Source organism: Pseudorca crassidens, chromosome 6 (assembly GCF_039906515.1).
Source record: "Pseudorca crassidens isolate mPseCra1 chromosome 6, mPseCra1.hap1, whole genome shotgun sequence".
NCBI lineage: Eukaryota > Metazoa > Chordata > Mammalia > Artiodactyla > Delphinidae > Pseudorca > Pseudorca crassidens.
The window spans coordinates 61,391,994-61,409,293 of NC_090301.1; the positions used below are offsets into that span (position 1 = coordinate 61,391,994).

General features: G+C 41.8%; 1 pseudogene; it reads left to right on the forward strand.

Moving 5' to 3' along the window:
- The first annotated feature begins 8,749 nt into the window (after nt 1-8,749).
- LOC137226815 (large ribosomal subunit protein eL31-like) lies at nt 8,750-11,399 on the forward strand (annotated as a pseudogene).
- The last annotated feature ends 5,901 nt before the right edge of the window (nt 11,400-17,300 follow it).

Below are 17,300 nucleotides of genomic sequence, written 5' to 3' on the forward strand. Positions count from 1 at the left end.
AACCGACTGTACGCTCCCTCCTAGCTTTGGTTCCCTTGGTGATGGGGAAAGGAGTCCTCCTGATTGATCATATCTGAAGGTTAATAACACGCACGAGTGCCGCTCCACACACAAGGGGAACCCGAGCATAGAGGTGTCCTGGGGGTGGGGTGGGGGGAGCGGACCGGCCCTCTATGCCTAGGCCCACTCCCCTCCACTCCCCCTTCGATTTCATGCTTTTTAAGGATTCTCCTTTTGCAATATTTAAACGTATTTAACGAACTGCCTGGTTCGGAAAGCCCCTCACGGTAAAAAGACGTTCACGGAAAAATTTCCACCAGATGGCGCTAGGCGGCCAGAGACCGAGAGGCCCTACGCTGGCCGGGTCTTTCCTCGTGCGCCAGAGCCAACAACTAGACTGGCTGGCGGGGCTGTTTATTCTCTGGCCTTTTCAAGCCATCCCTCAGGCACCCTCGTCTCTAATTTTTGTTCTCCTCTTTCCTCTACCTCAGTTTCTTTTTCTTGAGGGCAAAACAAAGTTGATCTTTGGGTCTGGGTGACACCGTGTAACCAGTGATTCCTTTACTCGTTTTCGCAGTGAGTTTTTTTTTTTTCCTTTCCCTGTTGCGGTGCAGCAGGCAGGGGTTATATATGGACACGTCTGCGGCCTTGCTGGCCCACCGGAGTCCCGACCCTTCTCTCTGAATATCTTATTGCCTTTCACCATGACACAGTGGGGATGCCGAAAATCTTACAAAGCACTGAATATTCCATAAGGGAGATCGAAGATTCAGCCCTGAGAAGACGGAGTTCGATTAGTACGAGGGATCTCGTTGTGAGGTTTGAAATAACCGCGTTGCCCTTGATACTAAAGGAAATACTGTTGCCCTCTCTTCAATCTTACAGTAAGAACTCGGGCACTTTTTAAGGACGGAAAAGCATCCCGAACGGCGGGCGTGGGTAACAGCAGCACCGGGCGCCAGAGCTCAGGACTGGGCAGGGTGGGCGTGCCCACTCCGCGCAGGAAACAACCCTTCAAACCGCGCACCGCGCAGCTTCTCTGCCACGCTTGGAATGCGCGGTTTACTACGAGACTAGGCTCGGAATTCCACCCACGCCCCTTCCTCGAGCCTTCCTAAAAGAAATGGTTGCACCAATCAGGGAGCCCGGTGCTAGGGCTCGATCATTCAAGACGCCCTGGGGCAAGGAGGCCGGCGGGAGGAGGCAACAAATCCCCGCTCCTCTCAGGGTGTGCCGTACCAGGAAGACGCCCGCTCACCTTGTCTCCTCTGCCTTCTCCTAAGATCCGAGATTCCCCAGAAAGGAAGATTCGTTTACCTTAACCTGTGGCATCAGACTGAGAAATTTCCACCCACTCCCTCTTCTGACCCCGGTGTCCAAAACGCTCACCCCTAACGTTTTAGCCAATAAAATAATCTCGCCGGAGAAAGAAATCTCCTACAAGACTGTGTGTCTCAAATTAAAGCTGAGTCCGTCCAGCTGCAAGGACATGCCTCCCTTTCTCCTTTATGTAGGGGGAAAGGGAGGAATGAAGGCTCTTGCTCGTCCTTAATTTTAAAATGTTTAATATTAGTAATTAATTAAACGGATGTTTATTAATCACCTACTTTGTGCCAGGCGCTGTTCTCATGGAGCTTACACTGTCCAGCAATTTATATTATCCCTGCACTCATGAACATTCCAGTTAGGCGGGAAGAGTAACAGAGTTGGGGACTTCATGGCTTTGATTTAGTTTCCAATTATCTCTCATTCCAACCCAGACTCTTGGGCTCAGCGGAGATGGTAAAGAACCGAGGGCCTGGAATTCCAGTTTCAGCACAGCGAGTTCGGACTTAGGGCACGGCTCTTTCAGCACCAAGGACAGAGCCCACGGTTTGGTCGCTTAAGCCTCCGGTTAGTCCGCTTAGGCCTCCAGCATCTAGGAAACCCGCCCAGCTCTCCCCATCCGCCTCCCCGCAGTAACTGCTGGGTTTTGTTTCCCTTGTTGGGGCGCGGTGGTGGTGGAGTATGTCGCCCCATTCTTGCCTCTCCGGTAAGAATTTGCAAGGAGGGTCGTTGTGGTTGTCTTTCGGCTCTTCAGAATATTTGGGGATCTATATTTTTGTCTGTATTTTTCCACTCTTCTTTTTATCTTTTATGACTCCCGGGGGAAGATGCTTTGGATATTGGGGGTGGGAAAAAGATATCCTCTCTGGGGACTCTTCCCGGTGGTGAGGGGTGGCCCGGAAGGGAGTAGTATCCGCCCAGATGTTTCGTTTGCATTTGATCGAAGGTTTAGCGCTTTGAAGAAATGGGAACAAGATGTCCAGAGGCAGAAGGAGGGGGCGAGGGCGACCCCTCTGGTCTCTCTCTGCCGGGCGTGGAGGTTTTGCCAGCCTGCAACCCAGGCTACTCGATTATGTCTTCCGAGGACAACCTTCCTTTAGGTCAAGGATGGTTGGGACTTGGGAATACGACCCTCCGCCCACAATGCCCTTTCCCCGGGAGGTTTTAAGATATTCCAAGTGGATTTGGATTTGGAGACGAGCCTTTCGTCAAAGGAAAAAAAGCGAGTGGGTGGAGTAAGGAGTGGAAGGGGCACCCAAATGGGCTGCGGGGGAGATTTTTTGTGCGTAAAATATGGTCCGCGTCAAGGTGAGTAAATATGAAACGTCAATCTTTTTTTTTTTTTTTTTTTTAACGCATTTAGCATTTTTAGCCTCCAGGAAAGGTAATTTAGAGCCACAGTGTTGGTTCATTTCAGCCTGCTCGTTAAGGTCTATTTTAAGCATCTAATTTACGACCAAAAAAGAGGGGGAAAAAATGGCAGTGTTCACCTTTTAAACGTCTGTCTCCCGAGACGAGGGCTGTGGGCAGCGTTAACCGTACACTCGGCTTTTCGTAAGTGGGAGCGAAGGTCTATTCGGTGTGTTTGTGTACTTTAAAGATAGTTCCCCAAATCATTCTGGACTTTCTTTGGGAACCATAGCTAAATCAACACCCCTACCCACAACAGACGACGTCACACTCACTCCTGGAAGATGGGAAAGGGTTAAAAGTGTGGCGAGAGAGGGAGAATTCCAGCCAGAACGCCGCCAGAGAGGACTCCGGAAATTACAACCTTTTCTTCTAAAGAACAGCGCTGAGTTCCTCAGATAATCGTCATATGCTCCTTTCCCCCTTGCTATTCAGAAGATGAAAATATTCTAATATTAAAGAAATTAATCAAAGAGGACAGAGTAATTTGTATTGGGGCACATCTTAAGACGCCCAGTTCTCGCTATTTCAAACACGACGACGGAGGGACCGCCAGGTGGCGATAGATTACAATTTCTGAGGGAACAACGGGTTCCACAAGGGAGCAGTTCTTGAAGGAAAACTGCTGGCAGGCCCTTTCCAGTTCACACTCATACTCTGCCATATTTCACAAAGCAGGGCCTTTTTTTTTTTTTTTTAAATGCCGAGAGATGCTGCCGGAAGCGGCTGGAAACACTCAGAATCTCTGTCCCTTTGGTGAAAGAGGAGGGGATGCAGAGTATCCAACTCTTTCCCACAGAGCTGCTCTTTAAAGGTAGCCTCAGGACAGGAACTCTGGTATTAATTAGGCAAGGTGTTCCACTGCGAAACTGGACACCAGGGAAATAACAGGTCTGGATTGCAATTCTGACAGCTTCTAAGATGTATCTATGTTTTCAGTTCTCTCAACAAAAACTAAGGCAAAATCAATCCTTTCCCAAAAGAGTGGAATGAAGAAAGATGATTTCCCAAATGAGATGCTTTTTAGTGAAACAGAGTATGGAATAGCGATACAGTTGAGCCTTGAACAACCTCCGGGGGTTAGGGGAGCCAGCCCTCACCACAGTGGGAAATCCACGTATAACTTAGAGTCGGCCCTCCATGTACAGAGTTCCTCAACATCCACGGTTCCTTTGTATCTTAGATTCTGCATCCACACTTTCAACCAACCTGAAATCATGTAGTACTGTAGTATTTACTATGGAAAAAAGTCCGCATCTAAATGGACCCTCACAGTTCAAATCTGTGTAGTACAAGGGTCAACTGTATTTTATCTATTTTTTTTTTCAGTGTAAAAGCTCTTGAACTATTTAGAATAACAGGTATTTAGCCCTTGCTTTCAGATGTAGGTGCCTAGGACTGCTGTGTATGAGAGGTTCTGGAAGGTTCTGACTTAGTTGTGTAGAATCTGATAAATTTCTATTCCTGATCAGATTCCTTCCCTATCTGGCCTAATCCTTGGCCAGTTACTCGGGAGAAAACAGAAGCTTAACAGGTGGGATTCATCATTGCTGTTCTAGCTTAGTTTCTTTCTTGTCAAGAACTAACAAGTAAGAGGTCACTGGAATTTATTCACACCCAAGGTTCTCACCTGTGTCAGCTGCAAATCAGTGCCTTGGGTTTTCCCAATTAGTTACCTGGAGCTCGTTCTTTCTTACTTTCAGGTGCAAGGCTGAGGTCTTGTTTTCTCTGCCTTTGGATGAGTCAAGGATCCTTTAGAACTGCAACAACTTGAAATCTCAGGAAGTCCCTAAATATGCAGATTAAATGATAGTCAATATCTTTTCACTGGGTCACATTGTCTCAACTACATAGCTAGGGATAAACCACAGACATGCACTGAAGCACAGGAAGACTTGAACTGGTAAAACTTTTGTTTACTTCCCTGAATCAGAACCGTATACTCTCCCCGCCGTCACCACTGCCCGCCCCCCACCGCCACACACACACACCAACCTTGATATTGGACTTGGCCATGCGATTTGCTTTGGACACAGGAATAGAGCTGAACTGCAAATCCATGAGTTTTGAGGTAATGTGTGATGCATCATTTCTGTGGCAGTAGCTGACGAGTACAGCCTCTCACACCAAGGCTGCCAGGGAGAACCAAGGTGGAACTCAGAGAAAGGTCTTGGCGTTGGCTGCCCAGGATTGCTTACTGTGGGTGGGCCCAGTCTGGCCTAATAGCGGTGGTGGAGGGGGTGGGGCACGTTAGCGACCTCTGACGTCTCTGTCTCTCTCCTTCTCTGTGCCTGTCTCTCACTTTAGAATCATGACTACAGAAATAGTTATAGAGGTGAAAAATAAATCTCCTGGAAATTATGCGGTGTGTTTATTGTCTGAATTCTCATTTAAGCATCACCTGAGATCGTCTGCTTTGCAAAGAAACTGAAGTCCAGAGAAGTTTCAGGATTTCCCAGAGCACACACTTAGTGAGAATCAGGCTGGAAACTCTTCTCCCTTCCATCTCAGTGCCCTGTGCACTGCTCAGTGAGGCCTCCCAGTTCTGCCACATAATAATCATTTGGCCTTGGAAAATCACTTAATCTCTCTGGACTCCCATAATGGCAGGGTTAGGGTATCAGATGAGACCAGATAAGGCTTCATTCATCTAAAATAATTAATTAGTAGTGTTTCATGACTCTTCTCACAGGGCAATGTTCTCCTGTTGTGAATGCTATGGATTCAAGGACCTCTTGAGGTCTTCAAGGCAGCTTGTTACAGGAAGAAAATCAATAACTTTAGTCAGACTTGAGTTCAAATCTCAATTCTACTTATCAGCTATTATTTAAATGCTCTCAGTCTAAATTTTCTCATCAATAAAATGGGAGCTAACATTAGCTTTGTGGGCTGTCTTATTTGATGTCCATAAAACCCATGTTCACAAGTTCAGTGATGCCTGGTTTATGAATTTCAATGTATGTCAACTCCGGCTCCTGTTCTTCCCCCTTAGTTCAACAGTGATTTTGATCCATTTAAATGTTTTCTCCTTGGATGTATAAGCTAAACCTAATATGTGTTTTATTTTGTTGCCCATTTCAGTAGAGCTTCATCATCCCTTGACACGGACTTGAAGGCTTTCTCTTCAGCGATTTAGAGGCCTTTTAATCTACAGAGAGTTTTGATTCCTAGAGGAGAAAATTTTCTGATGGAACATTCAGACTCAGCTGAGAAGGGGTGAAAGGGAGCCAGTTTTGTGCCGATGTCTTCACTCTGCCCCAATGACACTGACCTTCTTGTTGTTTCTTAAACATTCTTGGCATGTTCCCATCTCAGGGACTTGGCAATAAATATTCCTCTGCTTGGAAAGCTCTTCCCTCACATATCCATAGGATTTGTTCCTTCTCATTCTGGTTTTTGCTCAAATGTTATTTTCTCAATGACCTTCCTTTATCCATTTAAAATTACAAATCTCCCCCGGTCATAGAAATCCCTATTCCACCCTATTTTTTTCCTCTAACACTTTCTTTTTTTCTTTACCACTTGACATATTGTATATTTTACTTATTTATTGCTTCTTTCTTCTCACTAAAATGTAAGCTCCATGAGGGCGGGGATTTCTTTTTAAACAAATGTATCCCCAGCACAGAATGGTTCCTGGAGCACTATAACCACCCACTACATATTTGGCTGGTTTTTATTTTGTGCATCTGAATAGACAATATATTCCTAAGATCTTCAGGTGGCCATCTGGAAGGCACCTAGTGCCTGCAGAATGACTATGGGCAGTCGTTTTGCATCACTTTCTTTTCTTCATCTGGATTCAGATAAGGAGGTGAGAAGAAAAAGTAGACAAGGAAGAAATAAGTCCCCCAAAGTCAGAACCACCTAGGAGACCTCAACTAGCCTATGAAGGAGCAGCCAGTTACATTAGTATTCAAACCCCTGCCTTAACAGGTGGCAAAAGATCTCAGTTTTGCAAGTTTGTTTTGAGACAAGTTTCTCAAAAGTATTCTTTTAATTCCATTTAGTACGTAGGATTTTTTAATATTTTTCCTCTTATTTTCTTTCATTGGTGGGATGTGAGCTAAGGGAAGGTGGCTGTAGGATGACGATGTTGTCTGCTGATTTAAGTATTCTGCCCCACCTTTGGCTCAGTTCTTCAGATGCCAACAGGATGAAACTGAATTTGGTGCCTAGTATGATGGGAAAGAGATTTTCTTCCTAACACAATATCCAGTGGTAGACAAGGAACTGTGAAATGCATCATCTTAACAGGATGATTGTTTTCAAGTAATCCTTTTCATGGAAAGACATTCAGAATAATTTTTCTTTGAGGCAAAGATACATTTAGAGACCTGGGGGCATGAAACGCCAAAAGTCTTGTTACAGAGTAGAAGAGGGGGCAAGCTAAAGTGTTTGAAAGGCAGGGGAAGGAGCTCAGGAAAGTTAACCAACTATTAAACTTTTTTTGGATACAGTTCTGCAACAATAGGAACTATTGGGTTGGCCAAAAAGTTCGTTCGGAAGAGGTTATGGCAAAACCTGAACGAACTTTTTGGCCAACCCAACACATAATCAATTCTAAAATAACAAGGTCTTTTGGAGGCTATAGGTGATGATTTGCAATTGTTTCTACTTAATTTATCCAACTGGGCATAAGAGTAAGCAAGTTTGTGAGTGTACTAACTGGTTAAGATTCTATGAAGATCAGCATTTCTGTCTCAGACATTTCTTTTCTGAACTTAATGACCTATTTATTTACTTATTAGTATTGATCCTCATCAGAAGCTTCCAGCACACCAAAAAGTGTACTAAGGCCTGCTAATATGCCTCACGTACAATAGGCAATTCGTGAATGTTGCGCTATATCCTCCCTTCCTTGTGTAAACTTTTCTGTTCCTAAGGTCAGTTTTACTTTAACTTTTTTTTTAGTCTTTTTTTAAATTGAAGTATAGTTGATTTATAATGTTGTGCCAGTCTCTGCTGTACAGCAAAGTGACTCCGTTATACACATGTATACATTCTTTTTTTAATATTCTTTTCCATTATGGTTTTCCATTATGGTTTATCCCAGAAGATTAGTTATAGTTCACTGTGCTATACAGTAACACCTTGTTGTTTATCCTTTCTTTTTAAGTTTCTTTCTTTTTTTTAAAAAAGTACATTTCTTCCTTTAAATTAATATATGATTGTTAAAGTCTGTGACTTTATAATGAACTAAAATGAAATAACCTCATCACCCATACACAACCATAGTGAACATTTTCATTAATTTTTCCCCCAGATTTCATCCTGCCCTATTAGAGGCTTAATTTAAAAGTTTTTAGTATTGAACAGTTATTTGTACACACATGTTCACAGCAACATTATTCTCAATAGCCAAATGGTGGAAGCAATCTATCTGCCCATCAATGGATGAATGGATACACAAAGTGAGATATACATACACAATGGAATATTATTTAGCCATAAGAAGGGATGAGGTATTGAAACATGCTAGGGCATAGATGAACCTTGAAGACATTATGCTGAGTAAAATACTCCAGTCACAAAAGGATAAATACTGGAGGATTCCACTTACTTGTGGTACCTAGGTCAAATTCATAGGCAGAAAGTAGAACAGTGGTTGCCAAGGACTGAGGGTAGAGGGAAATGGGAAGTTATTGTTTAATGGGTACGAAGTTTTGGTTTGAGAAAATGGAAGAAGTTCTTGAGGTGGATGGTGGTGATGATTTCACAATATGAATGTGCTAAGTGTTACTGAACTGTGTGCTTAAAAATGGTTAAATGGTAAATTGTATATTTTAGCACAATAAAAAGCTTTTAGTTATAAAAGTGACACATGCCTATGATAAAAAAAAATTAAAATGCATACATTGAAAAGTAAAGCTTTTCTTACCTACCTCCCCTCCTCACTTGCACAACCCAGAGATAAACATTCTAGCCAGTTTCATATTTCTACTTTTGACATACCTGCACCTGTAACTGGCACAAGGATCCGCCAATTCCTCTTCCTTGGCTTTGAGTGGCCATGACCCTTGGGGACCTGACGGTACCCTAAAGAGTCCAGTTAGGCTTACAGTCTTAGAGGATGTTATTGGTGTCATTATGCTTGCTATGCTGTGGCAGATACATACAGTAGGATGCTCTCAGCTGCAAAGTAATAGAAAATCAGAAACAAACTGGCTTAAACAGTAAGAAAATTTATTGTCTTACGTAGGATATTCAGAGGTAGGGCAGGCACTAAACCAGAGATGACTGTCAATAAAAATGTCATCAAGGACCAGGTTCTTCTTTTCTCTCCTCCGCTGTCCTTAGCATTGGCTTCAGCATAAAGCTTCCCATGGTTCTAAGATGCTGCAAGTACGCATGAGGGCTCTATGCTTTCTTGTCTCATGTTTTATTAGCTGAGACTGGCTGAGTTCTGTCCATGTCTAGTAATAACTAGTAGTAAAGGCATATTGGTCTAAGGGTACAAAGTTTCAATTATGTAAGGTGAATAAGCTCTGGAGATCTAAGGTACAGTATGGTAACGATAGTTAACATACTTATTGTATACACAAGCCTACCTCATTTTTATTGCATTTCACAGATACTGCGTTTTTTTACAAATTGGAGGTTTGTGGCAACCCTGGGTCAAGCAAGTCTATTGGGGTCATTTTTCCAATAGCATTTGCTCACTTTTGTCTCTGTGTCACATTTTGATAATTTTTGCAATATTTCGAACTCCACCAGCTAAAAGATTATGACTTGCTGAAGGCTCAGATGATGGTTAGCATTTTTTAGCAATAAAGTATTTTAAATTAAGGTATGCATATTATTTTTTTAGACATAATGTTACTGCACATTTAATAGATTACAATATAGTGTAAACATAACTTTCATATGCACTGGGAAACCAAAAACTTCATGTGCCTCACTTTAATGTGATACTAGCTTTATTGTGGTGGTCTGGAACTGAACCCGAAATATCTCTGAGGTATGCCTGTACTTGAAATTTGCTAAGAGGATAGATCTTAAATCTTCTCAACACACACACACAGGTCACTATGTAGAGGTGATGGATATGTTAATTCGCTTGATTGTGGTGGTCATTTCACAATGTATATGTGTATCAAGTTGTTCACCCTAAATATATATAAAAATATAATTTTTATGTCAATGACATTTCAAAGCTGTTACAAACAAACAAACTAGTAGCAAGTGGGATGGGAGTACCGTGATTAGCTTAGACTTATCACCTAGGTTGAAAAGGCTGGAGGGGGAATCGACCAGTGTCTGCTATAGGCTGTCTCCTGGTTCAGAAGGGTGCATTATGAACAAGGCTATGCAAGTCCATCTCATCTCCCAGTGCTTTACTTAACAAGCCTCTCCAACTTCTGCACACACACAGCCCCACCCCGCACTGTAACATACCCCAAGTCAGCTGGGTAGTTTATTAGGAAAGCCAATCAGAGAGACCTTTGTCCTCCTTAGCGTGGCCTTGGAGGCTACATCTTACTTGCCTCTTGTGAAGTCTCAATACTGCACAATATAGGACACTTGCCCAGAACTGCAAAACATTTCCAGTGGATCCAGGCTTTCCTTCACATCTGGCACATGAGCTCTGGTCAAGTGCTTCCCACCCACCTCTCCTGCTTGTCCAACATCAATATTCCAGGCAAAATATCAAAATTACATATACCTTGCATGTAATTAACCAAGGGTATAGTTAAAGGGAAAAAACACACCTCGATTAAAGAGAATGTAGGTTATCACCTTGCTTAATATACAGTTGACCCTTGAACATCATGGGGGTTAGTGGTGCTAATCCTCCGTGCCGTTGAAAATCTGAGTATAGCTTATAGTTGGCCCTCAGTAACCGCCGTTCGGCATCTGTGGTTTGGCATCCGTGAATTCAACCAACTGTGGACCGTAGAGTACTGTAGTATTTACTACTGAGAAAAGTTCACGTATAGTGGGCCCGCACAGTTCAAATCTGCGTTGTTCAAGGGTCAACCATATAAAGAAATGAAGGGTAACTGAAGGCTATATGAGGAGCACAAAAGAGAGGCAATTCTGATTCCACGTTTGGACTGCTGGAGCGTGGTCCAGATGGAACCAACTGCCACTCACTGAGGTTATGTTATATACATTCTCTAAGGTATTAGATGGTCTTTACTTAATAAATCACTCCCCTTTCTTCAATCTGCTCCTCTCTACTGGAACCTTAGGGAGGGAAGTACAGTGAAGGGTAGGGCATTAGAGTAAAATGATCTGGATTTGGAATACCTTATGCTCTTCCTTTCTAACCCGGGCCCTGTGAACGGCTCTGAAAGAAGCGTGGTGAGAAGGACAAGGGCCGTTCTGCCAACAATAAGGTAGCGACCAGAGAATACACCATCTCCATTCACAAGCACATCCATGGAGTGGGTTTTGAGAAACACACCCCTTGGGCACTCATAGAGATTCGGAAATTTGCCACGGAGGAGATGCGAATTCCAGATATGCTCATTGACGCCAGGCTCAGCAAAGCTGTCTGGGCTGAAGGAATAAGGAATGTCCCATACTGTATCCATGTGTGACTGTCCAGAAAATGTAATGAGGATGAAGATTCACCAAACAAGCTCTATACATTGGTCACCTATGTATCTGTCACCACTTCCAAAAATCTACATTCAGTCGGTGTGGATGAGAACTGACCTGTGATTGACAAAGTTATAAAACCATCAAAAACAAATGACCTGGATTTGAATCTGCCAATTCCCAGGTTTATGATCTTTAGAAAGTTACTCTCAATCTTTCCTAGGTCTCAATTTCTTCACACATAAATGGGGGTAATAACATCTACCCCCATGCAGGTGTTATGAAGACTAAAAATATTAACATATGGAATTAACATATAACATTACCATACGGAATTAACATATGGTACAGTGCCTAACACATAATAGGCTATCAGTACATATGACTATCATCCTTCCTACCAAACATGCTCATCTTAAATATTTAAAAAATAATACTCCTTTTGCCTTATGTCCTCCACAACACTTAATCTTTTTTCTTACCTTCAATGTCAAACTCCTTATTTTTGTTTTCCTCACTCCAATTCACTCAAACTCACTGAAATACGGCTCTCCTTCCTCCCCCAGCCAACTGACACTGCTCTCCCTAATGTCACCAACCACCTCTTTGTTGCCGTCCAATCACACTTTTTAGTTCTTACCTTACTTGTCCTCTCTATAACTTCTGGCCAAGTAGATCTTCCCAGATCTTGAAACTCTTTTCTGGATTTCTGTACTCAGAGGTCAGTTAGGATGCTTTTGGCAGCAGGTAAAAGAAACCTCAATCCAAACTGGTTTAAACAATAAGAAAGTTTATCTCACTTAACAGTAAGCTCAAATAGAGGGCTGGCTCCAGAGCAATGGATACCATGATTGAACATCACCAGGAATCTAGGTTCTTTTTGCTTTACTGTCCACAACATCCTAAGATTAGTTCCTCTCATGATCACAAAATGGCTGCCAACAGTAAGTAGCGCAGCATATGCTTCCTGGTTCCCAACCAGAGGAATGGAGGAACCTCTCCTCCCAATCATGAAATAAAGTCCTTGATCTGACTGGGCCAATGGAGGTCACATGTCCACTTTTGGAACCGTAATAGTCACCAGAGAAATGCCATACACTGATTGGCTGAGGGTATCTTTTCTGAGTCCCATGCCTATGTGTGTGTGGAGTGAATATCTGAACAGAATCAGGAGTCTCTTAGCAAAGAAGCAGGGAGGGACGATGCTAAGCAGGCGACCAATGGTATCTACTATATTCACTTTCCTGATTTTCCTCTTGGCTATTCTTCTCAGTTTCTCTTTTGTGCATTTTTCTTTCCTGGACTACCACTTAAATGTTGTTTATCATTTAAGATAATTCTACTTTCAGTCCTCTTCTATTCAGACTACACTTTCTCTGTGGGCTACCAATGCCTTACCTTTGATTACTATCTTGAATTAAAGAGATATCTCTGTTATGCGTTATCTCGCTGAGTCTAAGCTCCTAAGACTCCTAAATAAGGTGTATATCATCAGCCAAAGTGTCTCTTCCAAGCTCCATACCATAAATTCCAAAACAACTAACACACAATATTACCTATGGCCAGCAGAATAATCCCCCCACCTCCCAAAGATGTCTATGTCTTAATCCCCAGCACCCATAAATATGTTAGGTTATGTGGCAAGGGACAATTAGGGCTACAGATGTAATTAAGGTTGCTAATCAGCTGACATTAAGATAGGGAAGATTACCCTGGACTCTCCAGATGGACCCAAAGTAATTACAAGCCTTTAAGGTAGAAGAGGGAGGAAGGGTGTTGAGAATTTAGCTAAACTATTTCATAATATTGCTGCCTTGGCATTCATTTTGAGTGGCTAAGTGGCCTACAGGGGCCTTGAACTGACACTAGCCTCTCCCTCAAGTGCATGTCCAGATAACAGCCCATGTACTAGACAATAGCCTGCAGATTCACAAGTAAGTATAAATCCCAGATGACTTTCCCGGTGCCCCTGGTGATAAATAGTCTCTCCTGCTTCCCAGCTCCTTCCCCTGTGCACCCCACTTAGATAAGACCTCCACAGAGGTTACCAAAACTCTGCTCTTTTTAGTTTGAATCCACCAATCTGGACTTAGCCTAGGAACCCCAAAAGCACTCAATTGTAGACCCTAAGTAAGACATGTACCCAGGGTCCTGCTGCCCACTCTCTCCTGCACCTTGACACCCCCCACCCCGTGGCCCCTTTGACGTGTGCCATGTACCTCCTCTAGGACCCATGAGTAATAAATTTCTCTATTTCACTTTCCCTTGTGGTCTACTTAACAAATGCTAATTTCACAAAAATCACAACAGGGGAGAGAGGGCTAGAGAGATGGCAATGTGAAAAGGCATCAGTCAGACAGTGCTGGTTTTGAACACGGAAGAATGGGGCCCTGAGCCAAGGAATGCAGGAGGGCTCTAGAAGCTGGAAAAAAAAGGCAAGGAAACATTCCCTCCTAGCGCCTCCAGAAAGAATGGAGTCTTGCTGATACCTTGGTTTTTGCCAAGTGAGATCCATTTTGGATTTCTGACCTCCAGAACCGTAAGATAATCAATTTGTACTGTTTTAAGCCACTAAGTTGCTTTAATTTGTTACAGCATAGAAAACAATATACTTCCTATATTCAACCTGTGTAAGTGAACCACCATATTCTCCAGCAAATCTGCTTTTCTTTCTGTGCTCCTTTTTCAGGTGATATCACCACTATCATGCACCAAGTTACCCAGTTGGGAGTCATCCTTGACCTCTACCTCTCCCCACATTTAATTCATCACTAATTTCTGTCTGTTCTTTCTACCTCTAAAATAACATCTTTGTTCCACTGCATCTCTGCTACTACCTCTTTCAGGCTACAGTACTGAACTGCTAGAATTATGTAACAGTGGAGTTTTGTATTCCACTCCAGTCTGTTCTCTATACTTTCATATATTTAAAAATGGAGATCCATAGGAAGAAATACATTTCACATCAAGATCTAGGACACACACACTCTGAATGAAAAGTTTCACAAAACCATAATTCCCATATACTCTTTTGCAATGTGTGCTATTTTCTATTCTATGTATTTAAATTAAAAAAAAACCCAGCTATTGGTGACTCACTACAGTGATTTCATATCTGACCAATGGATCATGACCTGTAGTTTGAGAACGTATTTTTCTACCTGGCTACTAGAATGCTCTTTCTAAAATACAATCATTATTTTCCTTAAAATCTCTCAGTGGCCTCCCACTACTTTAAGGATAAAGTTCAAACTTTAACACAGCTTGTAAGATCCACCATTTCCCAGCGTCTTTATGAACACAGCTTCATCTGTCTCGGCTCTAACTGGTTCATTTTCATTTTGCGATCCAACCATACCTATTTACTTTCTGGACTCAGAATGTATCTACTGATAGAATGCTCTTCCCCACATCCTCTTCTTGTAGCTAATTCCCCCTCATTCTACCTTCTCAGCTTAGACTCCACTTCCCTCTGAATGCTTTCCCTGGACACCTGGCCCAGGTTAGGTACCCCTACTGCATGCTCCCTCAGCACCCTGGACTTCCTATCACCCTGCATTTCAACTGTGCCAGTGTTCTTTAAGAGCAGGTATACTTGGTAGGCCTTCAGTAAATATTGATTGAATAAATGAAACTATTTTGGTGGGTTCCCATCTTAAGCCCATTGAGTGGACATTTTGTACATTTGCAAATAGTTGAATATTTGGATTCCTTCCCACCACTGTAACGTTCTGAAGAAGGCAAAGGTCTGGAACTGAACTGTCTATATAGATACTGGTTTGCTGATTCATAAACAGTTTCTACAGTTTAGCTCCATGTGAAGCAGCACAGAACACGGGTTCAAGATTCACTAGATCTCTCATACTGAAACATGACCTAGCATCTCGTAGTCTTAATTTCCTCATCTGAATTCCACTACCCCAGTCAATATTTACCCTTAGATATGCCCAGCATCCCAAATTCAATTTGTGTAACTGATGGGGACAATATAATAGCTTGCTCATAGGACTGAGAAGCCAGTGAGTTAAATAATATAAAATACTTACATAAAACAATAAAAAATACTTTGCAGATTATGTTTAGCTATTAGATTTTATATTTAGCTACCACATACAGACACACATGCCTATGTCAGGTTACGCCAACACCCTAAATTACACTGATTAAGGAGTTCAAGTAGGGTACTTCCCTGGCAGTCCAGTGGTTAAGACCTCGCCTTCCAATGCAGGGGGTGCGGGTTTGATCCCTGGTCAAGGAGCTAAGATCCCACATGTCTCACGGCCAAAAAAACAAAACATAAAACAGAAGCAATATTGTAACAAATTCAATAAAGACTTTAAAAATGGTCCACATCAAATTAAAAAAACTTAAAAAAACAAAACCAAAAGGAGTGCAAGTAGGATGAAGAATATGGATAAAGGGTACATACCCATAAATATGGATTATCCCGCATGATCCAACCTCACGAATACTTCGATGTAGCTATAATATGGTCTGTAATATCATGGTCTTTTATTCAGAGTTTTTCCCTCAGAACTTGCCTGTTCCTTTAAAAGAAAACTAAAGTTTCACTAGTGTAACTAATTTAGCCTGCAATATCAGTTTTAGGGTATTTAATGACCTTCTTATGGGGAGGGCTCCAAAATCAGGTAAGTGACATCAGATTGACATACGATGGTTTTCCTATGGTAGGAAGGAATAACAAACACCCCACAAATGAAAAGAACAAGCGGTTCTTGCGGTCTCCATCAGCCAGCCCTTCAGTGCTATCTGACTATTTATGTAACTAGATGATTATACATACCTGTCTTCACTTCTTTCAGATACTCCTATAAAATGGTGTGGCCTAATTCCTCCCTCTGAATGTTAGCATGCTACAAAATGCCCAAAGAATGAATTATGCTTTAAGCCTTTTGGATATGACATGATACTCTGCTGATATAAGAATAAAAATTCAAACTGCCTAACCCCAAATCAGATTGGCACACTCAAAACAAATTATTTAGGAATATTTTTCTCATTTTTACATCAGTTACCTTACAACCTAATTTGAAGGTGGTGGAAATTCATCAAGGAATACAGAATCAGCAAAATAATGTAGATTGATACATAAATAGTATCATAAAGTCTTATAAATATTTTATGAAAGAATATAAACATTGTCATTAACTTTCACCTCATTCATTCACTTGGTATACACATCCCGTTATTTTCCAGGCACTTGTCCAGTTGCTAGGGATATAACAGTGAAAAGACAAAGTCCTGCTTATGGAGGTTACATTTTCTGACAAGAAGGGAGAAGATAAAAGAATAAATTAGGGGGGGGATAAATTGGAAGTTTGGGATTGACATATATATATACACACTGCTATATTTAAAATAGATAACCAACAAGGATCTACTGTACAGCACAGGGAACTCTACTCAACATCCTGTAATAATATAAATGGGAAAAGAATTTGAAAAAGAATAGGTATATGTATAACTGAATCACTTTGCTTTACACCTGAAACTAACACAACATTGTAAATCAACTATACTCCAAAGTAAAATAAAATAAAATAAAACCTTAAAAAAAAGAATAATTAAATAAGAACTTCAGGTACTGATATGTGCTATAAAGAACATGAAACAAATGATATAAAATGCCTAAAGTAGTGGACATGGGAGGGGCTTGGAGTATGGATTCTGGAGCCATAATGTCCATATGCAAATCTAGGCTCTACCGATCAACAGGTATATGATGCTGGGCAAATGACTCACCCTCTCTGGGCCTCAGTTTTCTCATCTGTTGAATGGGAATGATAATAGTGCTAACCTCATAGGTCTGTTGGATTCAACAAATTAATGTATATAGAACAGCACCTGGCACATAGTTAGTGCTATGTGTTTTCAATGATTACTTCCCTCTCTGAGTAGCTCACCTTGAGCTAAAATCTAAATATTAAGAAGGAGCTCAAACTAATATGGATAAATTAAAAGAACTCTGTACCAAATAAAGAACAGTTAGACTGAAA